At 51.9% G+C, this 27,026-nt stretch overlaps 50 non-coding genes across 50 annotated transcripts; 24 read left to right on the top strand and 26 right to left on the bottom strand.

Moving 5' to 3' along the window:
* The first annotated feature begins 3,945 nt into the window (after positions 1-3,945).
* Trnar-acg (transfer RNA arginine (anticodon ACG)) lies at positions 3,946-4,018 on the top strand. Its single transcript has one exon. It is a non-coding gene; the product is annotated as a tRNA-Arg (tRNA).
* Positions 4,019-4,301: 283 nt separating this feature from the next.
* On the top strand, positions 4,302-4,373 carry Trnam-cau (transfer RNA methionine (anticodon CAU)). The gene has a single exon. It is a non-coding gene; the product is annotated as a tRNA-Met (tRNA).
* Positions 4,374-4,606: 233 nt separating this feature from the next.
* Positions 4,607-4,678, bottom strand: Trnad-guc (transfer RNA aspartic acid (anticodon GUC)). Its single transcript has one exon. It is a non-coding gene; the product is annotated as a tRNA-Asp (tRNA).
* Positions 4,679-4,789: 111 nt separating this feature from the next.
* On the bottom strand, positions 4,790-4,881 carry Trnai-uau (transfer RNA isoleucine (anticodon UAU)). Its single transcript is given in 2 exon segments — positions 4,790-4,825; positions 4,844-4,881. It is a non-coding gene; the product is annotated as a tRNA-Ile (tRNA).
* A 443-nt stretch (positions 4,882-5,324) lies between these two features.
* Positions 5,325-5,397, top strand: Trnar-acg (transfer RNA arginine (anticodon ACG)). The gene has a single exon. It is a non-coding gene; the product is annotated as a tRNA-Arg (tRNA).
* Positions 5,398-5,680: 283 nt separating this feature from the next.
* Positions 5,681-5,752, top strand: Trnam-cau (transfer RNA methionine (anticodon CAU)). Its single transcript has one exon. It is a non-coding gene; the product is annotated as a tRNA-Met (tRNA).
* A 233-nt stretch (positions 5,753-5,985) lies between these two features.
* Positions 5,986-6,057, bottom strand: Trnad-guc (transfer RNA aspartic acid (anticodon GUC)). Its single transcript has one exon. It is a non-coding gene; the product is annotated as a tRNA-Asp (tRNA).
* Positions 6,058-6,168: 111 nt separating this feature from the next.
* Positions 6,169-6,260, bottom strand: Trnai-uau (transfer RNA isoleucine (anticodon UAU)). The gene is given in 2 exon segments: positions 6,169-6,204; positions 6,223-6,260. It is a non-coding gene; the product is annotated as a tRNA-Ile (tRNA).
* Positions 6,261-6,703: 443 nt separating this feature from the next.
* Positions 6,704-6,776, top strand: Trnar-acg (transfer RNA arginine (anticodon ACG)). Its single transcript has one exon. It is a non-coding gene; the product is annotated as a tRNA-Arg (tRNA).
* A 283-nt stretch (positions 6,777-7,059) lies between these two features.
* On the top strand, positions 7,060-7,131 carry Trnam-cau (transfer RNA methionine (anticodon CAU)). The gene has a single exon. It is a non-coding gene; the product is annotated as a tRNA-Met (tRNA).
* Positions 7,132-7,364: 233 nt separating this feature from the next.
* On the bottom strand, positions 7,365-7,436 carry Trnad-guc (transfer RNA aspartic acid (anticodon GUC)). Its single transcript has one exon. It is a non-coding gene; the product is annotated as a tRNA-Asp (tRNA).
* A 111-nt stretch (positions 7,437-7,547) lies between these two features.
* Trnai-uau (transfer RNA isoleucine (anticodon UAU)) lies at positions 7,548-7,639 on the bottom strand. The gene is given in 2 exon segments: positions 7,548-7,583; positions 7,602-7,639. It is a non-coding gene; the product is annotated as a tRNA-Ile (tRNA).
* Positions 7,640-8,082: 443 nt separating this feature from the next.
* Trnar-acg (transfer RNA arginine (anticodon ACG)) lies at positions 8,083-8,155 on the top strand. The gene has a single exon. It is a non-coding gene; the product is annotated as a tRNA-Arg (tRNA).
* Positions 8,156-8,438: 283 nt separating this feature from the next.
* Trnam-cau (transfer RNA methionine (anticodon CAU)) lies at positions 8,439-8,510 on the top strand. Its single transcript has one exon. It is a non-coding gene; the product is annotated as a tRNA-Met (tRNA).
* A 233-nt stretch (positions 8,511-8,743) lies between these two features.
* On the bottom strand, positions 8,744-8,815 carry Trnad-guc (transfer RNA aspartic acid (anticodon GUC)). Its single transcript has one exon. It is a non-coding gene; the product is annotated as a tRNA-Asp (tRNA).
* Positions 8,816-8,926: 111 nt separating this feature from the next.
* Positions 8,927-9,018, bottom strand: Trnai-uau (transfer RNA isoleucine (anticodon UAU)). Its single transcript is given in 2 exon segments — positions 8,927-8,962; positions 8,981-9,018. It is a non-coding gene; the product is annotated as a tRNA-Ile (tRNA).
* Positions 9,019-9,461: 443 nt separating this feature from the next.
* Trnar-acg (transfer RNA arginine (anticodon ACG)) lies at positions 9,462-9,534 on the top strand. The gene has a single exon. It is a non-coding gene; the product is annotated as a tRNA-Arg (tRNA).
* A 283-nt stretch (positions 9,535-9,817) lies between these two features.
* Trnam-cau (transfer RNA methionine (anticodon CAU)) lies at positions 9,818-9,889 on the top strand. The gene has a single exon. It is a non-coding gene; the product is annotated as a tRNA-Met (tRNA).
* Positions 9,890-10,122: 233 nt separating this feature from the next.
* Trnad-guc (transfer RNA aspartic acid (anticodon GUC)) lies at positions 10,123-10,194 on the bottom strand. The gene has a single exon. It is a non-coding gene; the product is annotated as a tRNA-Asp (tRNA).
* Positions 10,195-10,305: 111 nt separating this feature from the next.
* Trnai-uau (transfer RNA isoleucine (anticodon UAU)) lies at positions 10,306-10,397 on the bottom strand. Its single transcript is given in 2 exon segments — positions 10,306-10,341; positions 10,360-10,397. It is a non-coding gene; the product is annotated as a tRNA-Ile (tRNA).
* A 443-nt stretch (positions 10,398-10,840) lies between these two features.
* Positions 10,841-10,913, top strand: Trnar-acg (transfer RNA arginine (anticodon ACG)). The gene has a single exon. It is a non-coding gene; the product is annotated as a tRNA-Arg (tRNA).
* A 283-nt stretch (positions 10,914-11,196) lies between these two features.
* Positions 11,197-11,268, top strand: Trnam-cau (transfer RNA methionine (anticodon CAU)). The gene has a single exon. It is a non-coding gene; the product is annotated as a tRNA-Met (tRNA).
* Positions 11,269-11,501: 233 nt separating this feature from the next.
* Trnad-guc (transfer RNA aspartic acid (anticodon GUC)) lies at positions 11,502-11,573 on the bottom strand. The gene has a single exon. It is a non-coding gene; the product is annotated as a tRNA-Asp (tRNA).
* Positions 11,574-11,684: 111 nt separating this feature from the next.
* Trnai-uau (transfer RNA isoleucine (anticodon UAU)) lies at positions 11,685-11,776 on the bottom strand. Its single transcript is given in 2 exon segments — positions 11,685-11,720; positions 11,739-11,776. It is a non-coding gene; the product is annotated as a tRNA-Ile (tRNA).
* Positions 11,777-12,219: 443 nt separating this feature from the next.
* Positions 12,220-12,292, top strand: Trnar-acg (transfer RNA arginine (anticodon ACG)). Its single transcript has one exon. It is a non-coding gene; the product is annotated as a tRNA-Arg (tRNA).
* A 283-nt stretch (positions 12,293-12,575) lies between these two features.
* Positions 12,576-12,647, top strand: Trnam-cau (transfer RNA methionine (anticodon CAU)). The gene has a single exon. It is a non-coding gene; the product is annotated as a tRNA-Met (tRNA).
* A 233-nt stretch (positions 12,648-12,880) lies between these two features.
* Positions 12,881-12,952, bottom strand: Trnad-guc (transfer RNA aspartic acid (anticodon GUC)). Its single transcript has one exon. It is a non-coding gene; the product is annotated as a tRNA-Asp (tRNA).
* A 111-nt stretch (positions 12,953-13,063) lies between these two features.
* On the bottom strand, positions 13,064-13,155 carry Trnai-uau (transfer RNA isoleucine (anticodon UAU)). Its single transcript is given in 2 exon segments — positions 13,064-13,099; positions 13,118-13,155. It is a non-coding gene; the product is annotated as a tRNA-Ile (tRNA).
* Positions 13,156-13,598: 443 nt separating this feature from the next.
* Trnar-acg (transfer RNA arginine (anticodon ACG)) lies at positions 13,599-13,671 on the top strand. The gene has a single exon. It is a non-coding gene; the product is annotated as a tRNA-Arg (tRNA).
* A 283-nt stretch (positions 13,672-13,954) lies between these two features.
* Positions 13,955-14,026, top strand: Trnam-cau (transfer RNA methionine (anticodon CAU)). Its single transcript has one exon. It is a non-coding gene; the product is annotated as a tRNA-Met (tRNA).
* A 233-nt stretch (positions 14,027-14,259) lies between these two features.
* On the bottom strand, positions 14,260-14,331 carry Trnad-guc (transfer RNA aspartic acid (anticodon GUC)). The gene has a single exon. It is a non-coding gene; the product is annotated as a tRNA-Asp (tRNA).
* A 111-nt stretch (positions 14,332-14,442) lies between these two features.
* Positions 14,443-14,534, bottom strand: Trnai-uau (transfer RNA isoleucine (anticodon UAU)). Its single transcript is given in 2 exon segments — positions 14,443-14,478; positions 14,497-14,534. It is a non-coding gene; the product is annotated as a tRNA-Ile (tRNA).
* Positions 14,535-14,977: 443 nt separating this feature from the next.
* On the top strand, positions 14,978-15,050 carry Trnar-acg (transfer RNA arginine (anticodon ACG)). The gene has a single exon. It is a non-coding gene; the product is annotated as a tRNA-Arg (tRNA).
* Positions 15,051-15,333: 283 nt separating this feature from the next.
* Trnam-cau (transfer RNA methionine (anticodon CAU)) lies at positions 15,334-15,405 on the top strand. The gene has a single exon. It is a non-coding gene; the product is annotated as a tRNA-Met (tRNA).
* A 233-nt stretch (positions 15,406-15,638) lies between these two features.
* On the bottom strand, positions 15,639-15,710 carry Trnad-guc (transfer RNA aspartic acid (anticodon GUC)). Its single transcript has one exon. It is a non-coding gene; the product is annotated as a tRNA-Asp (tRNA).
* Positions 15,711-15,821: 111 nt separating this feature from the next.
* Trnai-uau (transfer RNA isoleucine (anticodon UAU)) lies at positions 15,822-15,913 on the bottom strand. The gene is given in 2 exon segments: positions 15,822-15,857; positions 15,876-15,913. It is a non-coding gene; the product is annotated as a tRNA-Ile (tRNA).
* A 6,282-nt stretch (positions 15,914-22,195) lies between these two features.
* Trnam-cau (transfer RNA methionine (anticodon CAU)) lies at positions 22,196-22,267 on the top strand. Its single transcript has one exon. It is a non-coding gene; the product is annotated as a tRNA-Met (tRNA).
* Positions 22,268-22,500: 233 nt separating this feature from the next.
* On the bottom strand, positions 22,501-22,572 carry Trnad-guc (transfer RNA aspartic acid (anticodon GUC)). Its single transcript has one exon. It is a non-coding gene; the product is annotated as a tRNA-Asp (tRNA).
* A 111-nt stretch (positions 22,573-22,683) lies between these two features.
* Positions 22,684-22,775, bottom strand: Trnai-uau (transfer RNA isoleucine (anticodon UAU)). Its single transcript is given in 2 exon segments — positions 22,684-22,719; positions 22,738-22,775. It is a non-coding gene; the product is annotated as a tRNA-Ile (tRNA).
* Positions 22,776-23,218: 443 nt separating this feature from the next.
* On the top strand, positions 23,219-23,291 carry Trnar-acg (transfer RNA arginine (anticodon ACG)). The gene has a single exon. It is a non-coding gene; the product is annotated as a tRNA-Arg (tRNA).
* Positions 23,292-23,574: 283 nt separating this feature from the next.
* Trnam-cau (transfer RNA methionine (anticodon CAU)) lies at positions 23,575-23,646 on the top strand. Its single transcript has one exon. It is a non-coding gene; the product is annotated as a tRNA-Met (tRNA).
* Positions 23,647-23,879: 233 nt separating this feature from the next.
* Positions 23,880-23,951, bottom strand: Trnad-guc (transfer RNA aspartic acid (anticodon GUC)). Its single transcript has one exon. It is a non-coding gene; the product is annotated as a tRNA-Asp (tRNA).
* A 111-nt stretch (positions 23,952-24,062) lies between these two features.
* Positions 24,063-24,154, bottom strand: Trnai-uau (transfer RNA isoleucine (anticodon UAU)). The gene is given in 2 exon segments: positions 24,063-24,098; positions 24,117-24,154. It is a non-coding gene; the product is annotated as a tRNA-Ile (tRNA).
* A 443-nt stretch (positions 24,155-24,597) lies between these two features.
* Trnar-acg (transfer RNA arginine (anticodon ACG)) lies at positions 24,598-24,670 on the top strand. Its single transcript has one exon. It is a non-coding gene; the product is annotated as a tRNA-Arg (tRNA).
* Positions 24,671-25,264: 594 nt separating this feature from the next.
* Trnad-guc (transfer RNA aspartic acid (anticodon GUC)) lies at positions 25,265-25,336 on the bottom strand. Its single transcript has one exon. It is a non-coding gene; the product is annotated as a tRNA-Asp (tRNA).
* Positions 25,337-25,447: 111 nt separating this feature from the next.
* On the bottom strand, positions 25,448-25,539 carry Trnai-uau (transfer RNA isoleucine (anticodon UAU)). Its single transcript is given in 2 exon segments — positions 25,448-25,483; positions 25,502-25,539. It is a non-coding gene; the product is annotated as a tRNA-Ile (tRNA).
* A 443-nt stretch (positions 25,540-25,982) lies between these two features.
* Trnar-acg (transfer RNA arginine (anticodon ACG)) lies at positions 25,983-26,055 on the top strand. Its single transcript has one exon. It is a non-coding gene; the product is annotated as a tRNA-Arg (tRNA).
* Positions 26,056-26,338: 283 nt separating this feature from the next.
* On the top strand, positions 26,339-26,410 carry Trnam-cau (transfer RNA methionine (anticodon CAU)). Its single transcript has one exon. It is a non-coding gene; the product is annotated as a tRNA-Met (tRNA).
* Positions 26,411-26,643: 233 nt separating this feature from the next.
* Positions 26,644-26,715, bottom strand: Trnad-guc (transfer RNA aspartic acid (anticodon GUC)). The gene has a single exon. It is a non-coding gene; the product is annotated as a tRNA-Asp (tRNA).
* Positions 26,716-26,826: 111 nt separating this feature from the next.
* On the bottom strand, positions 26,827-26,918 carry Trnai-uau (transfer RNA isoleucine (anticodon UAU)). The gene is given in 2 exon segments: positions 26,827-26,862; positions 26,881-26,918. It is a non-coding gene; the product is annotated as a tRNA-Ile (tRNA).
* Between the last annotated feature and the right edge of the window lie 108 nt (positions 26,919-27,026).

Genomic DNA, 27,026 nt, shown 5'->3' with positions numbered 1-27,026 from the left:
TGATATCGTCCGCATAGGCATGACAGACGGTCTTTGTATTCAGCGTTTGAAGACCCGGTAAGGTGACGCAAAACGTCTTCAGTAGTGGCTCGATAGCAATGGCGAAAAGAGTCGTAGAAAGCGGGCACCCTTGTCGCAAACCTTGTTGAATGGGCACAGGGGCTGTTAACTGGCCGTTGAATTTGACGCGGGAAGTCGTATTGCAGATACAGTTCCTTAGTATCTGTACGAAATGCTGGTTGAAACCCAGTTTATCCAGCGTTCTGAACAGAAATCCATGGTTGGTCCTATCAAATGCCTTGTCGAAGTCAAAGAAAACTATTGCCAACGTGGTCTTGCAAATCCAAGTCAAATAGGCAATATCTCGGTATTCGCACAGGGCGTCTATCATTGATCGACCAGGAACCACGTTCATGTGATATGAACCAAGCACTTTACTGAGGACTGGCTTAAGTCTGGCATTCAGAATCCTAGTAAAGATTTTGAAATCTGCATTGAGCAGGGTGATTGGTCGTAAGTTATTGAGTGAAGTCCCCTGTGACGGTTTGGAAACTAAGACTATCAGGCCCTCAGTGAACTGCGATGGAAAAGCAGTATTCGTTAACAATTCATTATACATGAGAGTCAGTTCGTCGCCGAAAATATCCCAATACCGAAGATAAAATTCAACCGGCAAACCGTCTGATCCTGCAGCTTTTCCTTTCGCCGCAGACGTAATGATGGACTTCACTTCGAAGTTAGTTATGTTGGCCAGGAGCTGTGCGTGGTCGTCCGGATCCACCGATGCTGTAATGTTAGACAAAAAATCCTCTCCCGCCTCTACATCTGTGTCAGGCAGTGAGTAAAGTTGCCTGAAATGATTCCGAATAAAAGTCTTAAGCTCGCCTTGCTCATCATAAACACGACCATCGTCATCCGTCAGTTGAGTAATGATTTTTTGTCTGCCTCTTTTAGCTTCCCGTATGATGTGGTACAAGGACGCTGACTCGTTAAAGGTGTCATCGAAAGCGCGTGCCCTGACTTGGGCTCCTGCCAGAGACTCACGAACCAATGCGGTGATTTTGGCTTTGGTACGTTTGATGCGGAGGAGATTGCCAGGCAGTGCAGAGGAATCGTGATACAACTGGCGGAGAGCGGTAAAATAAAATTCCAACGTCTGTTTCTTCCAGTACGCCTTGGCCCTGGCAAACTGACAAATACATTTCTTTATGCGTGGTTTTACTAGCCCCGTCCACCAATCAACACGCTCCCTATATCTTTGTCGTCGCTGGAGGCACCATTGCCACGTCGCAATAAGATCCTTCTTCAGGTCGCCGTCGTCCAACAGTGCGACGTTCAGTTGCCATACGCCTCGACCCAAAAAGGTTTTCTGCGAGACGTGCCTAAGCGTAATGTGATACGCACAGTGATCGCTAAAATTAACAGGCCATATTTCACAATCCCTGGCAGCGCTTAAAATGTCTGTAGATACATAAAACCTATCCAGACGACTAGCGGAGGCAGTGGTAACATAAGTATATCCGGTCACCTGCGGGCGAAGTGAGCACCAGGTATCTTGTAAGTTCAGCCCATCAATTAAATCTCGCAACTCCAAACAAAAATTAAAATTCGGACACTGGTCTTCTCTGCGTACAACACAATTAAAATCGCCGCCCAATAAAATCTTCGAACAACCACAGGATAATAATGGCACAATTTCATCGCGATAAAAAACACTCCTATCCCTTCGGCCTGTAGATCCAGTCGGGGCATAGACGTTGATCAGAAGCAAATCTTCGAATCGTACGACAATCCCTCTTCCCGTTTCTAAAATCGCTCGAGGTCTACAAGTGATGCCCGCTTTGTACAAAATTGCAGTCCCTGCCTCATCGCCGATATTGATGATGGCCTCATAGCCTGTGACATTCCCGACCTTGGGTGTGACGACTTCTTGTAGGAAAACGATATCTATATCGGCGGCATACAGATAGTCAGTCAAACATTTTAATTTTACATCAGACGTTATTCGATGTATATTAGCAGTTGCAATTTTGTAATCCCGCATAAGAAGGGGTGGTGCCATGTTATTGCGTATCGTCAGCCCAGGAAGGCTGCCTGCTCGACCCCGGCGAGTGAGCGGTATCCATAAATGCGTCGGGTCCAGAACTGTCGACATGCATCCCCATATCGGCCTCCTCTGAATGCTGCACGACCTGTACTTCATCGTCCGTGACGATTCTCTCACATTCATCCGTCCGGAACTGCTTGATAGTACGCTGCAGTTTCTGTTCGAGAGTACGAGTTTCCTCTTCACTCTGCTTACGGACTGATTTCTTTTGTCGTCCTTTCTTCTGAGGACGGGTGTCCTCGACTTGTTCGTTGTTGTCAGAATTCGCAGCGGTAGGGGTAGCTCCCGTGGGAGACAGTACTTTGCCGGAAACTGCGCTGACTGGAGAAGACACGTCAAGGGGATGGGAAACTCGCGGCTGGTCACCAGAGTCCGCAGGTGTAAGACTCTCCACAGATGGGAGCATCTGTTGATCGGGCAACCGCGGCGGAAGTTCCACACGGACCACGCCAGCATCGGAAGGGCGCGAATTTCCGGCCCCGTCGTTTGCATAGGTTTCCACGTCAAAAGCTACGGGCATCCGGCTCGGCGTAGCGGTGTTTACACCGGCGGCGGGCACGTCAGGCACAACCTCAGTCGCGTGCCGCTGTGGCGCGCTAACGACAGACGGACCGACTAGGCTCTCGGCATACGTCGGCTTATTGCCATCCAGCCCAGCTGCAAGGGCATCACGTTGTCGTAAAACACGACGCACTGGTTTAGCACGGGGACACGCGGCCTTCATATGGTCCGGGGAGCCACAAAGTACACATGTACGTGGTTGCCCCTCGTACATAACGAGTGCTCGGAAGCCTTGTACCACGACATTCGACGGGATATGCTTAGATAGGTCAATTCGCGCTACCCTGACACCATTATCCACATTAAAGTGTTTAAGGCCACTCCACTGCTCTTGGTGAATTTCTAATACGTTCCCATACTGGGACAGACATTGCCGAATTCGTTCAAGGTCAATTTCAAATGGTAGGTTGAATATACGGACCGTGCGCAGGCCTAACCCAGCATGGTTAACAACAACTTTACAAATTTCACCATCAGAATTAACGAACTCGGCAGTACCCTTAGTTGAGTCCATTACACGTAAACAAGGCTCGTCATTAACAAGTTTCACGTAAACGGCATTCGCTAGAAAATCGTATGAAAATCCTAAAACTTCCTCGTCTTTAAGACCCAATCTGTCGAAAAAAAAATCGACTAATTCGTAGACATGTGGTCGGGCAAAACCGAACGGGAATTGGAAACGCAACGTGTAACGGCGTAACTGATCATCCATGGCAAAGGCCATGATGTACTCACAAGGCCCACAACTGCTGCAAGCGCCGACAAACACGCGCGGAGCGAGCACTCCGGCACGTCTGCACACGGCCGCTGCTGCGGCGGAACTGCCACTGGGGCTACAGCAGAGAGCTTTCAGTTAGCGATACTCACTTTGCTGCCAACCTGTTGTGGCTGCACACCCGTCATAAGATCGTCACCTGCGGCCATACTGCGAATTTAGCACCTGTCTACGAATGCCTCATTCGATTCTTGCTTCATATGCTACACTTACAAGCATATCAACCGCTTGTCCTCGCCGAAAAAAATGCAGAAAAACGCGCGCCTTGCCTTCTGCTACCTGTCCAACAGCGAGGGCAGATGTGTGGCAAGCTCTAAGCCGTGCAGGCGCACCGTGGCCGAGCAGCTGGAGGAGAGGTGCCTTCCTTGGCAGCTCCCTGCAGAGTGCGCAAGACCAGAGTGGCCGCGCCGCCGTTGTCAGTGGACGACATGCAGTTGCCGAGCCACGGAGAACACGTTGCTTTGCGATGTGCACCCGCCTCGTGGTAGAAAACGCAAACAGTGGCCCTGTGGCGCAACGGATAACGCGTCTGACTACGGATCAGAAGATTCCAGGTTCGAATCCTGGCAGGGTCGGCATTTTGTTAGTTGCGGGCGCGTAGCTAGGCAGTGGATTCGAATGTCTCCACCTTCGTGGAGTGCAATGTTAATCCTGAGCATCTCGCAGCTGCATCTCGAGACGATTGCGGTAAATATCGCTTCGTGCAAGCGTCAGCGTAGCGTCAGTCGAGCAAAGTCGAGACAAGTCAAGCTGAGAGATGTTACGCACTTAATTAAACGGTAGGCGCGGGAAACCGACGCAGACAACGCTTTCCAAGTGTCCCATGTCACGCACCGAAGAGCGCGGACGGCTCCACGCAGCAGAGTGGCGCAGTGGAAGCGTGCTGGGCCCATAACCCAGAGGTCCGTGGATCGAAACCACGCTCTGCTAAAATTATTCTTTTTCTTGGGTGCCTCGAGCTCGATCATTAAGCCTGGGGTGAGCTGGTTCAGCGTCAACAGCAACCCCTGTAAGTCGTGAAACGACGACGTCGTGTGAAGAATGCGAGAAACACTTCCTAAGACGCAGACTTTCTTACGATTTTGCAGTAACTACATTCCTTGATCGCAACGTTAATGTCCTTTCGGGCCACGCGTGCAACTTTCGCGATATAAAAATCGCACCTCCCCGGCGGGGAATCGAACCCCGGTCTCCCGCGTGACAGGCGGGGATACTAAAGACTATACTACCGAGGAACACGCGATCGGTGACTATAATGCACGCACACTTATGTTTCTCAAGCAGGTGATACATCTCAACTCTCGCGTCCCGATGCTTTCAGAGTCAGCTGCTACGAAATAAAAGTATGCCCCAGGTGAGGCTCGAACTCACAACCCCGGCATTGCTCACGGCTACTGCCTTATAAGTACCGTGCGCTAACCAATTGCGCCACTGGGGCTACAGCAGAGAGCTTTCAGTTAGCGATACTCACTTTGCTGCCAACCTGTTGTGGCTGCACACCCGTCATAAGATCGTCACCTGCGGCCATACTGCGAATTTAGCACCTGTCTACGAATGCCTCATTCGATTCTTGCTTCATATGCTACACTTACAAGCATATCAACCGCTTGTCCTCGCCGAAAAAAATGCAGAAAAACGCGCGCCTTGCCTTCTGCTACCTGTCCAACAGCGAGGGCAGATGTGTGGCAAGCTCTAAGCCGTGCAGGCGCACCGTGGCCGAGCAGCTGGAGGAGAGGTGCCTTCCTTGGCAGCTCCCTGCAGAGTGCGCAAGACCAGAGTGGCCGCACCGCCGTTGTCAGTGGACGACATGCAGTTGCCGAGCCACGGAGAACACGTTGCTTTGCGATGTGCACCCGCCTCGTGGTAGAAAACGCAAACAGTGGCCCTGTGGCGCAACGGATACCGCGTCTGACTACGGATCAGAAGATTCCAGGTTCGAATCCTGGCAGGGTCGGCATTTTGTTAGTTGCGGGCGCGTAGCTAGGCAGTGGATTCGAATGTCTCCACCTTCGTGGAGTGCAATGTTAATCCTGAGCATCTCGCAGCTGCATCTCGAGACGATTGCGGTAAATATCGCTTCGTGCAAGCGTCAGCGTAGCGTCAGTCGAGCAAAGTCGAGACAAGTCAAGCTGAGAGATGTTACGCACTTAATTAAACGGTAGGCGCGGGAAACCGACGCAGACAACGCTTTCCAAGTGTCCCATGTCACGCACCGAAGAGCGCGGACGGCTCCACGCAGCAGAGTGGCGCAGTGGAAGCGTGCTGGGCCCATAACCCAGAGGTCCGTGGATCGAAACCACGCTCTGCTAAAATTATTCTTTTTCTTGGGTGCCTCGAGCTCGATCATTAAGCCTGGGGTGAGCTGGTTCAGCGTCAACAGCAACCCCTGTAAGTCGTGAAACGACGACGTCGTGTGAAGAATGCGAGAAACACTTCCTAAGACGCAGACTTTCTTACGATTTTGCAGTAACTACATTCCTTGATCGCAACGTTAATGTCCTTTCGGGCCACGCGTGCAACTTTCGCGATATAAAAATCGCACCTCCCCGGCGGGGAATCGAACCCCGGTCTCCCGCGTGACAGGCGGGGATACTAACCACTATACTACCGAGGAACACGCGATCGGTGACTATAATGCACGCACACTTATGTTTCTCAAGCAGGTGATACATCTCAACTCTCGCGTCCCGATGCTTTCAGAGTCAGCTGCTACGAAATAAAAGTATGCCCCAGGTGAGGCTCGAACTCACAACCCCGGCATTGCTCACGGCTACTGCCTTATAAGTACCGTGCGCTAACCAATTGCGCCACTGGGGCTACAGCAGAGAGCTTTCAGTTAGCGATACTCACTTTGCTGCCAACCTGTTGTGGCTGCACACCCGTCATAAGATCGTCACCTGCGGCCATACTGCGAATTTAGCACCTGTCTACGAATGCCTCATTCGATTCTTGCTTCATATGCTACACTTACAAGCATATCAACCGCTTGTCCTCGCCGAAAAAAATGCAGAAAAACGCGCGCCTTGCCTTCTGCTACCTGTCCAACAGCGAGGGCAGATGTGTGGCAAGCTCTAAGCCGTGCAGGCGCACCGTGGCCGAGCAGCTGGAGGAGAGGTGCCTTCCTTGGCAGCTCCCTGCAGAGTGCGCAAGACCAGAGTGGCCGCACCGCCGTTGTCAGTGGACGACATGCAGTTGCCGAGCCACGGAGAACACGTTGCTTTGCGATGTGCACCCGCCTCGTGGTAGAAAACGCAAACAGTGGCCCTGTGGCGCAACGGATACCGCGTCTGACTACGGATCAGAAGATTCCAGGTTCGAATCCTGGCAGGGTCGGCATTTTGTTAGTTGCGGGCGCGTAGCTAGGCAGTGGATTCGAATGTCTCCACCTTCGTGGAGTGCAATGTTAATCCTGAGCATCTCGCAGCTGCATCTCGAGACGATTGCGGTAAATATCGCTTCGTGCAAGCGTCAGCGTAGCGTCAGTCGAGCAAAGTCGAGACAAGTCAAGCTGAGAGATGTTACGCACTTAATTAAACGGTAGGCGCGGGAAACCGACGCAGACAACGCTTTCCAAGTGTCCCATGTCACGCACCGAAGAGCGCGGACGGCTCCACGCAGCAGAGTGGCGCAGTGGAAGCGTGCTGGGCCCATAACCCAGAGGTCCGTGGATCGAAACCACGCTCTGCTAAAATTATTCTTTTTCTTGGGTGCCTCGAGCTCGATCATTAAGCCTGGGGTGAGCTGGTTCAGCGTCAACAGCAACCCCTGTAAGTCGTGAAACGACGACGTCGTGTGAAGAATGCGAGAAACACTTCCTAAGACGCAGACTTTCTTACGATTTTGCAGTAACTACATTCCTTGATCGCAACGTTAATGTCCTTTCGGGCCACGCGTGCAACTTTCGCGATATAAAAATCGCACCTCCCCGGCGGGGAATCGAACCCCGGTCTCCCGCGTGACAGGCGGGGATACTAACCACTATACTACCGAGGAACACGCGATCGGTGACTATAATGCACGCACACTTATGTTTCTCAAGCAGGTGATACATCTCAACTCTCGCGTCCCGATGCTTTCAGAGTCAGCTGCTACGAAATAAAAGTATGCCCCAGGTGAGGCTCGAACTCACAACCCCGGCATTGCTCACGGCTACTGCCTTATAAGTACCGTGCGCTAACCAATTGCGCCACTGGGGCTACAGCAGAGAGCTTTCAGTTAGCGATACTCACTTTGCTGCCAACCTGTTGTGGCTGCACACCCGTCATAAGATCGTCACCTGCGGCCATACTGCGAATTTAGCACCTGTCTACGAATGCCTCATTCGATTCTTGCTTCATATGCTACACTTACAAGCATATCAACCGCTTGTCCTCGCCGAAAAAAATGCAGAAAAACGCGCGCCTTGCCTTCTGCTACCTGTCCAACAGCGAGGGCAGATGTGTGGCAAGCTCTAAGCCGTGCAGGCGCACCGTGGCCGAGCAGCTGGAGGAGAGGTGCCTTCCTTGGCAGCTCCCTGCAGAGTGCGCAAGACCAGAGTGGCCGCACCGCCGTTGTCAGTGGACGACATGCAGTTGCCGAGCCACGGAGAACACGTTGCTTTGCGATGTGCACCCGCCTCGTGGTAGAAAACGCAAACAGTGGCCCTGTGGCGCAACGGATAACGCGTCTGACTACGGATCAGAAGATTCCAGGTTCGAATCCTGGCAGGGTCGGCATTTTGTTAGTTGCGGGCGCGTAGCTAGGCAGTGGATTCGAATGTCTCCACCTTCGTGGAGTGCAATGTTAATCCTGAGCATCTCGCAGCTGCATCTCGAGACGATTGCGGTAAATATCGCTTCGTGCAAGCGTCAGCGTAGCGTCAGTCGAGCAAAGTCGAGACAAGTCAAGCTGAGAGATGTTACGCACTTAATTAAACGGTAGGCGCGGGAAACCGACGCAGACAACGCTTTCCAAGTGTCCCATGTCACGCACCGAAGAGCGCGGACGGCTCCACGCAGCAGAGTGGCGCAGTGGAAGCGTGCTGGGCCCATAACCCAGAGGTCCGTGGATCGAAACCACGCTCTGCTAAAATTATTCTTTTTCTTGGGTGCCTCGAGCTCGATCATTAAGCCTGGGGTGAGCTGGTTCAGCGTCAACAGCAACCCCTGTAAGTCGTGAAACGACGACGTCGTGTGAAGAATGCGAGAAACACTTCCTAAGACGCAGACTTTCTTACGATTTTGCAGTAACTACATTCCTTGATCGCAACGTTAATGTCCTTTCGGGCCACGCGTGCAACTTTCGCGATATAAAAATCGCACCTCCCCGGCGGGGAATCGAACCCCGGTCTCCCGCGTGACAGGCGGGGATACTAACCACTATACTACCGAGGAACACGCGATCGGTGACTATAATGCACGCACACTTATGTTTCTCAAGCAGGTGATACATCTCAACTCTCGCGTCCCGATGCTTTCAGAGTCAGCTGCTACGAAATAAAAGTATGCCCCAGGTGAGGCTCGAACTCACAACCCCGGCATTGCTCACGGCTACTGCCTTATAAGTACCGTGCGCTAACCAATTGCGCCACTGGGGCTACAGCAGAGAGCTTTCAGTTAGCGATACTCACTTTGCTGCCAACCTGTTGTGGCTGCACACCCGTCATAAGATCGTCACCTGCGGCCATACTGCGAATTTAGCACCTGTCTACGAATGCCTCATTCGATTCTTGCTTCATATGCTACACTTACAAGCATATCAACCGCTTGTCCTCGCCGAAAAAAATGCAGAAAAACGCGCGCCTTGCCTTCTGCTACCTGTCCAACAGCGAGGGCAGATGTGTGGCAAGCTCTAAGCCGTGCAGGCGCACCGTGGCCGAGCAGCTGGAGGAGAGGTGCCTTCCTTGGCAGCTCCCTGCAGAGTGCGCAAGACCAGAGTGGCCGCACCGCCGTTGTCAGTGGACGACATGCAGTTGCCGAGCCACGGAGAACACGTTGCTTTGCGATGTGCACCCGCCTCGTGGTAGAAAACGCAAACAGTGGCCCTGTGGCGCAACGGATAACGCGTCTGACTACGGATCAGAAGATTCCAGGTTCGAATCCTGGCAGGGTCGGCATTTTGTTAGTTGCGGGCGCGTAGCTAGGCAGTGGATTCGAATGTCTCCACCTTCGTGGAGTGCAATGTTAATCCTGAGCATCTCGCAGCTGCATCTCGAGACGATTGCGGTAAATATCGCTTCGTGCAAGCGTCAGCGTAGCGTCAGTCGAGCAAAGTCGAGACAAGTCAAGCTGAGAGATGTTACGCACTTAATTAAACGGTAGGCGCGGGAAACCGACGCAGACAACGCTTTCCAAGTGTCCCATGTCACGCACCGAAGAGCGCGGACGGCTCCACGCAGCAGAGTGGCGCAGTGGAAGCGTGCTGGGCCCATAACCCAGAGGTCCGTGGATCGAAACCACGCTCTGCTAAAATTATTCTTTTTCTTGGGTGCCTCGAGCTCCATCATTAAGCCTGGGGTGAGCTGGTTCAGCGTCAACAGCAACCCCTGTAAGTCGTGAAACGACGACGTCGTGTGAAGAATGCGAGAAACACTTCCTAAGACGCAGACTTTCTTACGATTTTGCAGTAACTACATTCCTTGATCGCAACGTTAATGTCCTTTCGGGCCACGCGTGCAACTTTCGCGATATAAAAATCGCACCTCCCCGGCGGGGAATCGAACCCCGGTCTCCCGCGTGACAGGCGGGGATACTAACCACTATACTACCGAGGAACACGCGATCGGTGACTATAATGCACGCACACTTATGTTTCTCAAGCAGGTGATACATCTCAACTCTCGCGTCCCGATGCTTTCAGAGTCAGCTGCTACGAAATAAAAGTATGCCCCAGGTGAGGCTCGAACTCACAACCCCGGCATTGCTCACGGCTACTGCCTTATAAGTACCGTGCGCTAACCAATTGCGCCACTGGGGCTACAGCAGAGAGCTTTCAGTTAGCGATACTCACTTTGCTGCCAACCTGTTGTGGCTGCACACCCGTCATAAGATCGTCACCTGCGGCCATACTGCGAATTTAGCACCTGTCTACGAATGCCTCATTCGATTCTTGCTTCATATGCTACACTTACAAGCATATCAACCGCTTGTCCTCGCCGAAAAAAATGCAGAAAAACGCGCGCCTTGCCTTCTGCTACCTGTCCAACAGCGAGGGCAGATGTGTGGCAAGCTCTAAGCCGTGCAGGCGCACCGTGGCCGAGCAGCTGGAGGAGAGGTGCCTTCCTTGGCAGCTCCCTGCAGAGTGCGCAAGACCAGAGTGGCCGCACCGCCGTTGTCAGTGGACGACATGCAGTTGCCGAGCCACGGAGAACACGTTGCTTTGCGATGTGCACCCGCCTCGTGGTAGAAAACGCAAACAGTGGCCCTGTGGCGCAACGGATAACGCGTCTGACTACGGATCAGAAGATTCCAGGTTCGAATCCTGGCAGGGTCGGCATTTTGTTAGTTGCGGGCGCGTAGCTAGGCAGTGGATTCGAATGTCTCCACCTTCGTGGAGTGCAATGTTAATCCTGAGCATCTCGCAGCTGCATCTCGAGACGATTGCGGTAAATATCGCTTCGTGCAAGCGTCAGCGTAGCGTCAGTCGAGCAAAGTCGAGACAAGTCAAGCTGAGAGATGTTACGCACTTAATTAAACGGTAGGCGCGGGAAACCGACGCAGACAACGCTTTCCAAGTGTCCCATGTCACGCACCGAAGAGCGCGGACGGCTCCACGCAGCAGAGTGGCGCAGTGGAAGCGTGCTGGGCCCATAACCCAGAGGTCCGTGGATCGAAACCACGCTCTGCTAAAATTATTCTTTTTCTTGGGTGCCTCGAGCTCCATCATTAAGCCTGGGGTGAGCTGGTTCAGCGTCAACAGCAACCCCTGTAAGTCGTGAAACGACGACGTCGTGTGAAGAATGCGAGAAACACTTCCTAAGACGCAGACTTTCTTACGATTTTGCAGTAACTACATTCCTTGATCGCAACGTTAATGTCCTTTCGGGCCACGCGTGCAACTTTCGCGATATAAAAATCGCACCTCCCCGGCGGGGAATCGAACCCCGGTCTCCCGCGTGACAGGCGGGGATACTAACCACTATACTACCGAGGAACACGCGATCGGTGACTATAATGCACGCACACTTATGTTTCTCAAGCAGGTGATACATCTCAACTCTCGCGTCCCGATGCTTTCAGAGTCAGCTGCTACGAAATAAAAGTATGCCCCAGGTGAGGCTCGAACTCACAACCCCGGCATTGCTCACGGCTACTGCCTTATAAGTACCGTGCGCTAACCAATTGCGCCACTGGGGCTACAGCAGAGAGCTTTCAGTTAGCGATACTCACTTTGCTGCCAACCTGTTGTGGCTGCACACCCGTCATAAGATCGTCACCTGCGGCCATACTGCGAATTTAGCACCTGTCTACGAATGCCTCATTCGATTCTTGCTTCATATGCTACACTTACAAGCATATCAACCGCTTGTCCTCGCCGAAAAAAATGCAGAAAAACGCGCGCCTTGCCTTCTGCTACCTGTCCAACAGCGAGGGCAGATGTGTGGCAAGCTCTAAGCCGTGCAGGCGCACCGTGGCCGAGCAGCTGGAGGAGAGGTGCCTTCCTTGGCAGCTCCCTGCAGAGTGCGCAAGACCAGAGTGGCCGCACCGCCGTTGTCAGTGGACGACATGCAGTTGCCGAGCCACGGAGAACACGTTGCTTTGCGATGTGCACCCGCCTCGTGGTAGAAAACGCAAACAGTGGCCCTGTGGCGCAACGGATAACGCGTCTGACTACGGATCAGAAGATTCCAGGTTCGAATCCTGGCAGGGTCGGCATTTTGTTAGTTGCGGGCGCGTAGCTAGGCAGTGGATTCGAATGTCTCCACCTTCGTGGAGTGCAATGTTAATCCTGAGCATCTCGCAGCTGCATCTCGAGACGATTGCGGTAAATATCGCTTCGTGCAAGCGTCAGCGTAGCGTCAGTCGAGCAAAGTCGAGACAAGTCAAGCTGAGAGATGTTACGCACTTAATTAAACGGTAGGCGCGGGAAACCGACGCAGACAACGCTTTCCAAGTGTCCCATGTCACGCACCGAAGAGCGCGGACGGCTCCACGCAGCAGAGTGGCGCAGTGGAAGCGTGCTGGGCCCATAACCCAGAGGTCCGTGGATCGAAACCACGCTCTGCTAAAATTATTCTTTTTCTTGGGTGCCTCGAGCTCCATCATTAAGCCTGGGGTGAGCTGGTTCAGCGTCAACAGCAACCCCTGTAAGTCGTGAAACGACGACGTCGTGTGAAGAATGCGAGAAACACTTCCTAAGACGCAGACTTTCTTACGATTTTGCAGTAACTACATTCCTTGATCGCAACGTTAATGTCCTTTCGGGCCACGCGTGCAACTTTCGCGATATAAAAATCGCACCTCCCCGGCGGGGAATCGAACCCCGGTCTCCCGCGTGACAGGCGGGGATACTAAAGACTATACTACCGAGGAACACGCGATCGGTGACTATAATGCACGCACACTTATGTTTCTCAAGCAGGTGATACATCTCAACTCTCGCGTCCCGATGCTTTCAGAGTCAGCTGCTACGAAATAAAAGTATGCCCCAGGTGAGGCTCGAACTCACAACCCCGGCATTGCTCACGGCTACTGCCTTATAAGTACCGTGCGCTAACCAATTGCGCCACTGGGGCTACAGCAGAGAGCTTTCAGTTAGCGATACTCACTTTGCTGCCAACCTGTTGTGGCTGCACACCCGTCATAAGATCGTCACCTGCGGCCATACTGCGAATTTAGCACCTGTCTACGAATGCCTCATTCGATTCTTGCTTCATATGCTACACTTACAAGCATATCAACCGCTTGTCCTCGCCGAAAAAAATGCAGAAAAACGCGCGCCTTGCCTTCTGCTACCTGTCCAACAGCGAGGGCAGATGTGTGGCAAGCTCTAAGCCGTGCAGGCGCACCGTGGCCGAGCAGCTGGAGGAGAGGTGCCTTCCTTGGCAGCTCCCTGCAGAGTGCGCAAGACCAGAGTGGCCGCACCGCCGTTGTCAGTGGACGACATGCAGTTGCCGAGCCACGGAGAACACGTTGCTTTGCGATGTGCACCCGCCTCGTGGTAGAAAACGCAAACAGTGGCCCTGTGGCGCAACGGATAACGCGTCTGACTACGGATCAGAAGATTCCAGGTTCGAATCCTGGCAGGGTCGGCATTTTGTTAGTTGCGGGCGCGTAGCTAGGCAGTGGATTCGAATGTCTCCACCTTCGTGGAGTGCAATGTTAATCCTGAGCATCTCGCAGCTGCATCTCGAGACGATTGCGGTAAATATCGCTTCGTGCAAGCGTCAGCGTAGCGTCAGTCGAGCAAAGTCGAGACAAGTCAAGCTGAGAGATGTTACGCACTTAATTAAACGGTAGGCGCGGGAAACCGACGCAGACAACGCTTTCCAAGTGTCCCATGTCACGCACCGAAGAGCGCGGACGGCTCCACGCAGCAGAGTGGCGCAGTGGAAGCGTGCTGGGCCCATAACCCAGAGGTCCGTGGATCGAAACCACGCTCTGCTAAAATTATTCTTTTTCTTGGGTGCCTCGAGCTCGATCATTAAGCCTGGGGTGAGCTGGTTCAGCGTCAACAGCAACCCCTGTAAGTCGTGAAACGACGACGTCGTGTGAAGAATGCGAGAAACACTTCCTAAGACGCAGACTTTCTTACGATTTTGCAGTAACTACATTCCTTGATCGCAACGTTAATGTCCTTTCGGGCCACGCGTGCAACTTTCGCGATATAAAAATCGCACCTCCCCGGCGGGGAATCGAACCCCGGTCTCCCGCGTGACAGGCGGGGATACTAACCACTATACTACCGAGGAACACGCGATCGGTGACTATAATGCACGCACACTTATGTTTCTCAAGCAGGTGATACATCTCAACTCTCGCGTCCCGATGCTTTCAGAGTCAGCTGCTACGAAATAAAAGTATGCCCCAGGTGAGGCTCGAACTCACAACCCCGGCATTGCTCACGGCTACTGCCTTATAAGTACCGTGCGCTAACCAATTGCGCCACTGGGGCTACAGCAGAGAGCTTTCAGTTAGCGATACTCACTTTGCTGCCAACCTGTTGTGGCTGCACACCCGTCATAAGATCGTCACCTGCGGCCATACTGCGAATTTAGCACCTGTCTACGAATGCCTCATTCGATTCTTGCTTCATATGCTACACTTACAAGCATATCAACCGCTTGTCCTCGCCGAAAAAAATGCAGAAAAACGCGCGCCTTGCCTTCTGCTACCTGTCCAACAGCGAGGGCAGATGTGTGGCAAGCTCTAAGCCGTGCAGGCGCACCGTGGCCGAGCAGCTGGATGAGAGGTGCCTTCCTTGGCAGCTCCCTGCAGAGTGCGCAAGACCAGAGTGGCCGCACCGCCGTTGTCAGTGGACGACATGCAGTTGCCGAGCCACGGAGAACACGTTGCTTTGCGATGTGCACCCGCCTCGTGGTAGAAAACGCAAACAGTGGCCCTGTGGCGCAACGGATACCGCGTCTGACTACGGATCAGAAGATTCCAGGTTCGAATCCTGGCAGGGTCGGCATTTTGTTAGTTGCGGGCGCGTAGCTAGGCAGTGGATTCGAATGTCTCCACCTTCGTGGAGTGCAATGTTAATCCTGAGCATCTCGCAGCTGCATCTCGAGACGATTGCGGTAAATATCGCTTCGTGCAAGCGTCAGCGTAGCGTCAGTCGAGCAAAGTCGAGACAAGTCAAGCTGAGAGATGTTACGCACTTAATTAAACGGTAGGCGCGGGAAACCGACGCAGACAACGCTTTCCAAGTGTCCCATGTCACGCACCGAAGAGCGCGGACGGCTCCACGCAGCAGAGTGGCGCAGTGGAAGCGTGCTGGGCCCATAACCCAGAGGTCCGTGGATCGAAACCACGCTCTGCTAAAATTATTCTTTTTCTTGGGTGCCTCGAGCTCGATCATTAAGCCTGGGGTGAGCTGGTTCAGCGTCAACAGCAACCCCTGTAAGTCGTGAAACGACGACGTCGTGTGAAGAATGCGAGAAACACTTCCTAAGACGCAGACTTTCTTACGATTTTGCAGTAACTACATTCCTTGATCGCAACGTTAATGTCCTTTCGGGCCACGCGTGCAACTTTCGCGATATAAAAATCGCACCTCCCCGGCGGGGAATCGAACCCCGGTCTCCCGCGTGACAGGCGGGGATACTAACCACTATACTACCGAGGAACACGCGATCGGTGACTATAATGCACGCACACTTATGTTTCTCAAGCAGGTGATACATCTCAACTCTCGCGTCCCGATGCTTTCAGAGTCAGCTGCTACGAAATAAAAGTATGCCCCAGGTGAGGCTCGAACTCACAACCCCGGCATTGCTCACGGCTACTGCCTTATAAGTACCGTGCGCTAACCAATTGCGCCACTGGGGCTACAGCAGAGAGCTTTCAGTTAGCGATACTCACTTTGCTGCCAACCTGTTGTGGCTGCACACCCGTCATAAGATCGTCACCTGCGGCCATACTGCGAATTTAGCACCTGTCTACGAATGCCTCATTCGATTCTTGCTTCATATGCTACACTTACAAGCATATCAACCGCTTGTCCTCGCCGAAAAAAATGCAGAAAAACGCGCGCCTTGCCTTCTGCTACCTGTCCAACAGCGAGGGCAGATGTGTGGCAAGTTCTAAGCCGTGCAGGCGCACCGTGGCCGAGCAGCTGGAGGAGAGGTGCCTTCCTTGGCAGCTCCCTGCAGAGTGCGCAAGACCAGAGTGGCCGCGCCGCCGTTGTCAGTGGACGACATGCAGTTGCCGAGCCACGGAGAACACGTTGCTTTGCGATGTGCACCCGCCTCGTGGTAGAAAACGCAAACAGTGGCCCTGTGGTCAGTTCCGCCGCAGCAGCGGCCGTGTGTGGACGTGCCGGAGTGCTCGCTCCGCGCGTGTTTGGCGGCGCTTGCAGCAGTTGTGGGCCTTGTGAGTACATCATGGCTTTTGCCATGGATGATCGGTTACGCCGTTACACGTTGCGTTTCCAATTCCCGTTTGGTTTTGCCCGACCACATGTCTACGAATTAGTCGATTTTTTCTTCGACAGATTGGGTCTTAAAGACGAGGAAGTTTTAGGATTTTCATACGATTTTCTAGCGAATGCCGTTTACGTGAAACTTGTTAATGACGAGCCTTGTTTACGTGTAATGGACTCAACTAAGGGTACTGCCGAGTTCGTTAATTCTGTTGGTGAAATTTGTAAAGTTGTTGTTAACCATGCTGGGTTAGGCCTGCGCACGGTCCGTATATTCAACCTACCATTTGAAATTGACCTTGAACGTATTCGGCAATGTCTGTCCCAGTATGGGAACGTATTAGAAATTCACCAAGAGCAGTGGAGTGGCCTTAAACACTTCAATGTGGATAATGGTGTCAGAGTAGCGCGAATTGACCTATCTAAGCATATCCCGTCGAATGTCGTGGTACAAGGCTTCCGAGCACTCGTTATGTACGAGGGGCAACCACGTACATGTGTACTTTGTGGCTCTCCGGACCATATGAAGGCCGCGTGTCCACGTGCTAAACCAGTGCGTCGTGTTTTACGACAACGTGATGCCCTTGCAGCTGGGCTGGATGGCAATAAGCCGACGTATGCCGAGAGCCTTGTCGGTCCGTCTGTCGTTAGCGCGCCACAGCTGCACGCGACTGGGGTTGTGCCTGACGTGCCCGCCGCCGGTGTAAACAACGCTACGCCGAGCCGAATGCCCGTTGCTTCTGACGTGGAAACCTATGCAAACGACGGGGCCGGAAATTCGCGCCCTTCCGATGCTGGCGTGGTCCGTGTGGAACTTCCGCCGCGGTTGCCCGATCAACAGATGCTCCCATCTGTGGAGAGTCTTACACCTGCGGACTCTGGTGACCAGCCGCGAGTTTCCCATCCCCTTGACGTGTCTTCTCCAGTCAGCGCAGTTTCCGGCAAAGTACTGTCTCCCACGGGAGCTACCCCTACCGCTGCGAATTCTGACAACAACGAACAAGTCGAGGACACCCGTCCTCAGAAGAAAGGACGACAAAAGAAATCAGTCCGTAAGCAGAGTGAAGAGGAAACTCGTACTCTCGAACAGAAACTGCAGCGTACTATCAAGCAGTTCCGGACGGATGAATGTGAGAGAATCGTCACGGACGATGAAGTACAGGTCGTGCAGCATTCAGAGGAGGCCGATATGGGGATGCATGTCGACAGTTCTGGACCCGACGCATTTATGGATACCGCTCACTCGCCGGGGTCGAGCAGGCAGCCTTCCTGGGCTGACGATACGCAATAACGTGGCACCACCCCTTCTTATGCGGGATTACAAAATTGCAACTGCTAATATACATCGAATAACGTCTGATGTAAAATTAAAATGTTTGACTGACTATCTGTATGCCGCCGATATAGATATCGTTTTCCTACAAGAAGTCGTCACACCCAAGGTCGGGAATGTCACAGGCTATGAGGCCATCATCAATATCGGCGATGAGGCAGGGACTGCAATTTTGTACAAAGCGGGCATCACTTGTAGACCTCGAGCGATTTTAGAAACGGGAAGAGGGATTGTCGTACGATTCGAAGATTTGCTTCTGATCAACGTCTATGCCCCGACTGGATCTACAGGCCGAAGGGATAGGAGTGTTTTTTATCGCGATGAAATTGTGCCATTATTATCCTGTGGTTGTTCGAAGATTTTATTGGGCGGCGATTTTAACTGTGTTGTACGCAGAGAAGACCAGTGTCCGAATTTTAATTTTTGTCTGGAGTTGCGAGATTTAATTGATGGGCTGAACTTACAAGATACCTGGTGCTCACTTCGCCCGCAGGTGACCGGATATACTTATGTTACCACTGCCTCCGCTAGTCGTCTGGATAGGTTTTATGTATCTACAGACATTTTAAGCGCTGCCAGGGATTGTGAAATATGGCCTGTTAATTTTAGCGACCACTGTGCGTATCACATTACGCTTAGGCACGTCTCGCAGAAAACCTTTTTGGGTCGAGGCGTATGGCAACTGAACGTCGCACTGTTGGACGACGGCGACCTGAAGAAGGATCTTATTGCAACGTGGCAATGGTGCCTCCAGCGACGACAAAGATATAGGGAGCGTGTTCGTTGGTGGACGGAGCTAGTAAAACCACGCATAAAGAAATGTATTTGTCAGTTTGCCAGGGCCAAGGCGTACTGGAAGAAACAGACGTTGGAATTTTATTTTACCGCTCTCCGCCAGTTGTATAACGATTCCTCTGCACTGCCTGGCAATCTCCTTCGCATTAAACGTACCAAAGCCAAAATCACCGCATTGGTTCGTGAGTCTCTGGCAGGAGCCCAAGTCAGGGCCCGCGCTTTCGATGACACCTTTAATGAGTCAGCGTCCTTGTACCACGTCATACGGGAAACTAAAAGAGGAAGACAAAAAATCATTACTCAACTGACAGATGACGATGGTCGTGTTTATGATGAGCAGGGCGAGCTTAAGATTTTTATTCGGAATCATTTCAGGCAACTTTACTCCCTACCTGACACAGACGTAGAGGCAGGAGAGGATTTTTTGTCTAACATTACAGCATCGGTGGACCCGGACGACCACGCACAGCTCCTGGCCAACATAACTAACTTCGAAGTGAAGTCAATCATTACGTCTGCGGCGAAAGGAAAAGCTGCAGGATCAGACGGTTTGCCGGTCGAATTTTATCTTCGGTATTGGGATGTTTTCGGCGACGAACTGACTATCATGTATAATGAATTGTTAACGAATACTGCTTTTCCATCGCAGTTCACTGAGGGCCTGATAGTCTTAGTCTCCAAACCGTCACAAGGGACTTCACTCAATAACTTACGACCAATCACCCTACTCAATGCAGATTTCAAAATCTTTACTAGAATTCTGAATGCCAGACTTAAGCCAGTCCTCAGTAAAGTGCTTGGTTCATACCACATGAACGTGGTTCCTGGTCGATCAATGATAGACGCCCTGTGCGAATACCGAGATATTGCCTATTTGACTTGGATTTGCAAGACCACGTTGGCAATAGTCTTTTTTGACTTCGACAAGGCATTTGATAGGACCAACCATGGATTTCTGTTCCGAACGCTGGATAAACTGGGTTTCAACCAGCATTTCGTACAGATACTAAGGAATTGTATCTGCAATACGACTTCCCGCGTCAAATTCAACGGCCAGTTAACAGCCCCTGTGCCCATTCAACAAGGTTTGCGACAAGGGTGCCCGCTTTCTACGACTCTTTTCGCCATTGCTATCGAGCCGCTACTGAAGACGTTTTGCGTCACCTTACCGGGTCTTCAAACGCTGAATACAAAGACCGTCTGTCATGCCTATGCGGACGATATCAGCGTCCTTATCAATAACGACGAAGAGTTCGCTTCCGTGCGGCGGCTTGTCCACCGGTATGCCAGCGCCTGCGGTGCACGCCTTAACGAACGGAAATCCAAAGTCTTGCATTTAGGTCCGCAGGCTCGCTTCGCGAACACCGTTTGGTTAGAGGCAACCAACCAGCTCAAGCACCTTGGTTTGATTCTCACTCCGAATCCACGGGAAATGGTAAGAGTGAATTGGGAACAGAAGCTCAACGTCCTTCGAGCTTTGATTCGAGAGCACAATATGCGGTCCTTAGACAGGATTCAGAGAGCACATTTCGTCAATTATTATGTTCTCAGCAAGATTTACCATGTTGCCGCTGTTCTCCCTATTCCTACTGATATTGCTAACAGAATTTTAGCCCTTGCAGGCTGGTACATTTGGCGAGGTAATATTTTTAAAGTCGCTTTCAAGGCTACCGCTTTACCTCGGTATAAAGGTGGTCTAGCCCTTAAAGATGTTGAATTACAGTGCTCAGCGATTTTTCTAGCTCGAACATCAAGGATCTTACGATGTCGTCAGACAGGTCTTACAGCGCGTCTATTCCAGCAGTTACGACCACCGGATATGACGCCACCGATAAATGTTGGACATATCCATCCCGAGCTCGTTCATATTCGCCGTTATTACGTGGAGTTCAGCTATGTGCATCAACACCTGCAACCATTCACTGCTGCGGCTGTCTACAGTGTATTTACGAATCGGCAACAGAATAACTCTATAGAAATGAAGTATCCTGGCAAGAACTGGCGACAAATTTGGATGAATATCAGCACTCCTCTTCTTCGTTCCCAAGTTCGTTCCGTGTGGTATGATGTTGTGAACGAGGTGATGCCCACGGGGGAGAAATTGTGTAAGATCCACTTACGGCCTACACCGACTTGCGACACATGTGGGCATGTGGAAACATTGCACCACATATTATACTGCAGAGATCAGACGCAAATCTGGAAATGGACGAGAATGAAACTGGCTCTTATTAATAGAACGACGCCATCCGCAATACAACTGCAGGATATATTCCACCCGGACTGGCAATTATTTCCGAAATCTAAAAATAATAGCTATACCTGGTTAATTGGACAGTACCTATTTTATATACTGACGACTAAAACGCCTACACTTTCTGATTTTCATATGTATCTTATTGCCGAATATTACGCGATCAAACGATTACGAAAGTATAAAGAAAAATTTCAGAATTTTCTCACCGTTGCTTTGAATGATGGGAAGCTTTAAGTGTGCGAACCAATGGGTACGATTATTGCTTTTATTCTTTCTTCTATTATCAGGGTATCTGTTTGTCGGTTCTCAGGGCTCAATTGTTTCTTAAGTGGTACAATGCGTGCACCTGTGCACCTAAGGTCACAGAGAAGCAGCATGCAACAGGATGCAAACCTTGTGGCACCAGTATTTATTTCTGTTTTTCTTACGTTACCCAGCAGACAAGTATAGTTTCATTTGACGAAGTTTAAAACAGACGAGGCAGTATTTTCTTTCTAGATACCCATCTTTCCTCTATAAGGAACAATATCTCTATTAATTATATACGATGCTGAAGGAGCAATCTATGATCTTGTTGTTTTTGTCTCCACCAACTCAAGGAACACGCCATAGTACCCAGTTACTTTACTGAATAACTGCAAGAAAACAGCACGGCGACAATCTCGGCGAACATACTCTCAACGCTAAGAGATGACAACTTTGAATGAAGCCTTCAGGAAACTGAAACATCGACGAATACAGAACGACACGGAAACATTCATGCCAATACTAAGTGAAGACGAGGTTGAGAGGTAGTGATCCTGAGATATACCACCACAAAAAAAAAAAAAAAAAATAAAAATAAAAAAAAAAAAATAAATAAATAAATAAATAAATAACTACATAAATAAATACAAAAAAAAACGGTAGCGCGTCTGACTCCAGATCAGAAGGTAAAAAAAAAAAAAAAAAAAAAGTGGCGCAACGGATAACGCGTCTGACTACGGATCAGAAGATTCCAGGTTCGAATCCTGGCAGGGTCGGCATTTTGTTAGTTGCGGGCGCGTAGCTAGGCAGTGGATTCGAATGTCTCCACCTTCGTGGAGTGCAATGTTAATCCTGAGCATCTCGCAGCTGCATCTCGAGACGATTGCGGTAAATATCGCTTCGTGCAAGCGTCAGCGTAGCGTCAGTCGAGCAAAGTCGAGACAAGTCAAGCTGAGAGATGTTACGCACTTAATTAAACGGTAGGCGCGGGAAACCGACGCAGACAACGCTTTCCAAGTGTCCCATGTCACGCACCGAAGAGCGCGGACGGCTCCACGCAGCAGAGTGGCGCAGTGGAAGCGTGCTGGGCCCATAACCCAGAGGTCCGTGGATCGAAACCACGCTCTGCTAAAATTATTCTTTTTCTTGGGTGCCTCGAGCTCGATCATTAAGCCTGGGGTGAGCTGGTTCAGCGTCAACAGCAACCCCTGTAAGTCGTGAAACGACGACGTCGTGTGAAGAATGCGAGAAACACTTCCTAAGACGCAGACTTTCTTACGATTTTGCAGTAACTACATTCCTTGATCGCAACGTTAATGTCCTTTCGGGCCACGCGTGCAACTTTCGCGATATAAAAATCGCACCTCCCCGGCGGGGAATCGAACCCCGGTCTCCCGCGTGACAGGCGGGGATACTAACCACTATACTACCGAGGAACACGCGATCGGTGACTATAATGCACGCACACTTATGTTTCTCAAGCAGGTGATACATCTCAACTCTCGCGTCCCGATGCTTTCAGAGTCAGCTGCTACGAAATAAAAGTATGCCCCAGGTGAGGCTCGAACTCACAACCCCGGCATTGCTCACGGCTACTGCCTTATAAGTACCGTGCGCTAACCAATTGCGCCACTGGGGATACAGCAGAGAGCTTTCAGTTAGCGATACTCACTTTGCTGCCAACCTGTTGTGGCTGCACACCCGTCATAAGATCGTCACCTGCGGCCATACTGCGAATTTAGCACCTGTCTACGAATGCCTCATTCGATTCTTGCTTCATATGCTACACTTACAAGCATATCAACCGCTTGTCCTCGCCGAAAAAAATGCAGAAAAACGCGCGCCTTGCCTTCTGCTACCTGTCCAACAGCGAGGGCAGATGTGTGGCAAGCTCTAAGCCGTGCAGGCGCACCGTGGCCGAGCAGCTGGAGGAGAGGTGCCTTCCTTGGCAGCTCCCTGCAGAGTGCGCAAGACCAGAGTGGCCGCGCCGCCGTTGTCAGTGGACGACATGCAGTTGCCGAGCCACGGAGAACACGTTGCTTTGCGATGTGCACCCGCCTCGTGGTAGAAAACGCAAACAGTGGCCCTGTGGCGCAACGGATAACGCGTCTGACTACGGATCAGAAGATTCCAGGTTCGAATCCTGGCAGGGTCGGCATTTTGTTAGTTGCGGGCGCGTAGCTAGGCAGTGGATTCGAATGTCTCCACCTTCGTGGAGTGCAATGTTAATCCTGAGCATCTCGCAGCTGCATCTCGAGACGATTGCGGTAAATATCGCTTCGTGCAAGCGTCAGCGTAGCGTCAGTCGAGCAAAGTCGAGACAAGTCAAGCTGAGAGATGTTACGCACTTAATTAAACGGTAGGCGCGGGAAACCGACGCAGACAACGCTTTCCAAGTGTCCCATGTCACGCACCGAAGAGCGCGGACGGCTCCACGCAGCAGAGTGGCGCAGTGGAAGCGTGCTGGGCCCATAACCCAGAGGTCCGTGGATCGAAACCACGCTCTGCTAAAATTATTCTTTTTCTTGGGTGCCTCGAGCTCGATCATTAAGCCTGGGGTGAGCTGGTTCAGCGTCAACAGCAACCCCTGTAAGTCGTGAAACGACGACGTCGTGTGAAGAATGCGAGAAACACTTCCTAAGACGCAGACTTTCTTACGATTTTGCAGTAACTACATTCCTTGATCGCAACGTTAATGTCCTTTCGGGCCACGCGTGCAACTTTCGCTATATAAAAATCGCACCTCCCCGGCGGGGAATCGAACCCCGGTCTCCCGCGTGACAGGCGGGGATACTAACCACTATACTACCGAGGAACACGCGATCGGTGACTATAATGCACGCACACTTATGTTTCGCAAGCAGGTGATACATCTCAACTCTCGCGTCCCGATGCTTTCAGAGTCAGCTGCTACGAAATAAAAGTATGCCCCAGGTGAGGCTCGAACTCACAACCCCGGCATTGCTCACGGCTACTGCCTTATAAGTACCGTGCGCTAACCAATTGCGCCACTGGGGATACAGCAGAGAGCTTTCAGTTAGCGATACTCACTTTGCTGCCAACCTGTTGTGGCTGCACACCCGTCATAAGATCGTCACCTGCGGCCATACTGCGAATTTAGCACCTGTCTACGAATGCCTCATTCGATTCTTGCTTCATATGCTACACTTACAAGCATATCAACCGCTTGTCCTCGCCGAAAAAAATGCAGAAAAACGCGCGCCTTGCCTTCTGCTACCTGTCCAACAGCGAGGGCAGATGTGTGGCAAGCTCTAAGCCGTGCAGGCGCACCGTGGCCGAGCAGCTGGAGGAGAGGTGCCTTCCTTGGCAGCTCCCTGCAGAGTGCGCAAGACCAGAGTGGCCGCGCCGCCGTTGTCAGTGGACGACATGCAGTTGCCGAGCCACGGAGAACACGTTGCTTTGCGATGTGCACCCGCCTCGTGGTAGAAAACGCAAACAGTGGCCCTGTGGCGCAACGGATAACGCGTCTGACTACGGATCAGAAGATTCCAGGTTCGAATCCTGGCAGGGTCGGCATTTTGTTAGTTGCGGGCGCGTAGCTAGGCAGTGGATTCGAATGTCTCCACCTTCGTGGAGTGCAATGTTAATCCTGAGCATCTCGCAGCTGCATCTCGAGACGATTGCGGTAAATATCGCTTCGTGCAAGCGTCAGCGTAGCGTCAGTCGAGCAAAGTCGAGACAAGTCAAGCTGAGAGATGTTACGCACTTAATTAAACGGTAGGCGTGGGAAACCGACGCAGACAACGCTTTCCAAGTGTCCCATGTCACGCACCGAAGAGCGCGGACGGCTCCACGCAGCAGAGTGGCGCAGTGGAAGCGTGCTGGGCCCATAACCCAGAGGCAGAGGTCCGTGGATCGAAACCACGCTCTGCTAAAATTATTCTTTTTCTTGGGTGCCTCGAGCTCGATCATTAAGCCTGGGGTGAGCTGGTTCAGCGTCAACAGCAACCCCTGTAAGTCGTGAAACGACGACGTCGTGTGAAGAATGCGAGAAACACTTCCTAAGACGCAGACTTTCTTACGATTTTGCAGTAACTACATTCCTTGATCGCAACGTTAATGTCCTTTCGGGCCACGCGTGCAACTTTCGCGATATAAAAATCGCACCTACCCGGCGGGGAATCGAACCCCGGTCTCCCGCGTGACAGGCGGGGATACTAACCACTATACTACCGAGGAACACGCGATCGGTGACTATAATGCACGCACACTTATGTTTCTCAAGCAGGTGATACATCTCAACTCTCGCGTCCCGATGCTTTCAGAGTCAGCTGCTACGAAATAAAAGTATGCCCCAGGTGAGGCTCGAACTCACAACCCCGGCATTGCTCACGGCTACTGCCTTATAAGTACCGTGCGCTAACCAATTGCGCCACTGGGGATACAGCAGAGAGCTTTCAGTTAGCGATACTCACTTTGCTGCCAACCTGTTGTGGCTGCACACCCGTCATAAGATCGTCACCTGCGGCCATACTGCGAATTTAGCACCTGTCTACGAATGCCTCATTCGATTCTTGCTTCATATGCTACACTTACAAGCATATCAACCGCTTGTCCTCGCCGAAAAAAATGCAGAAAAACGCGCGCCTTGCCTTCTGCTACCTGTCCAACAGCGAGGGCAGATGTGTGGCAAGCTCTAAGCCGTGCAGGCGCACCGTGGCCGAGCAGCTGGAGGAGAGGTGCCTTCCTTGGCAGCTCCCTGCAGAGTGCGCAAGACCAGAGTGGCCGCGCCGCCGTTGTCAGTGGACGACATGCAGTTGCCGAGCCACGGAGAACACGTTGCTTTGCGATGTGCACCCGCCTCGTGGTAGAAAACGCAAACAGTGGCCCTGTGGCGCAACGGATAACGCGTCTGACTACGGATCAGAAGATTCCAGGTTCGAATCCTGGCAGGGTCGGCATTTTGTTAGTTGCGGGCGCGTAGCTAGGCAGTGGATTCGAATGTCTCCACCTTCGTGGAGTGCAATGTTAATCCTGAGCATCTCGCAGCTGCATCTCGAGACGATTGCGGTAAATATCGCTTCGTGCAAGCGTCAGCGTAGCGTCAGTCGAGCAAAGTCGAGACAAGTCAAGCTGAGAGATGTTACGCACTTAATTAAACGGTAGGCGCGGGAAACCGACGCAGACAACGCTTTCCAAGTGTCCCATGTCACGCACCGAAGAGCGCGGACGGCTCCACGCAGCAGAGTGGCGCAGTGGAAGCGTGCTGGGCCCATAACCCAGAGGTCCGTGGATCGAAACCACGCTCTGCTAAAATTATTCTTTTTCTTGGGTGCCTCGAGCTCGATCATTAAGCCTGGGGTGAGCTGGTTCAGCGTCAACAGCAACCCCTGTAAGTCGTGAAACGACGACGTCGTGTGAAGAATGCGAGAAACACTTCCTAAGACGCAGACTTTCTTACGATTTTGCAGTAACTACATTCCTTGATCGCAACGTTAATGTCCTTTCGGGCCACGCGTGCAACTTTCGCGATATAAAAATCGCACCTCCCCGGCGGGGAATCGAACCCCGGTCTCCCGCGTGACAGGCGGGGATACTAACCACTATACTACCGAGGAACACGCGATCGGTGACTATAATGCACGCACACTTATGTTTCGCAAGCAGGTGATACATCTCAACTCTCGCGTCCCGATGCTTTCAGAGTCAGCTGCTACGAAATAAAAGTATGCCCCAGGTGAGGCTCGAACTCACAACCCCGGCATTGCTCACGGCTACTGCCTTATAAGTACCGTGCGCTAACCAATTGCGCCACTGGGGATACAGCAGAGAGCTTTCAGTTAGCGATACTCACTTTGCTGCCAACCTGTTGTGGCTGCACACCCGTCATAAGATCGTCACCTGCGGCCATACTGCGAATTTAGCACCT

Source organism: Schistocerca nitens, chromosome 9 (assembly GCF_023898315.1).
Source record: "Schistocerca nitens isolate TAMUIC-IGC-003100 chromosome 9, iqSchNite1.1, whole genome shotgun sequence".
NCBI classification, from domain to species: Eukaryota; Metazoa; Arthropoda; class Insecta; order Orthoptera; family Acrididae; genus Schistocerca; species Schistocerca nitens.
The sequence above is the reverse complement of the archived record's forward strand: the minus strand, read 5'-3'. Positions and strand labels throughout refer to the sequence as shown.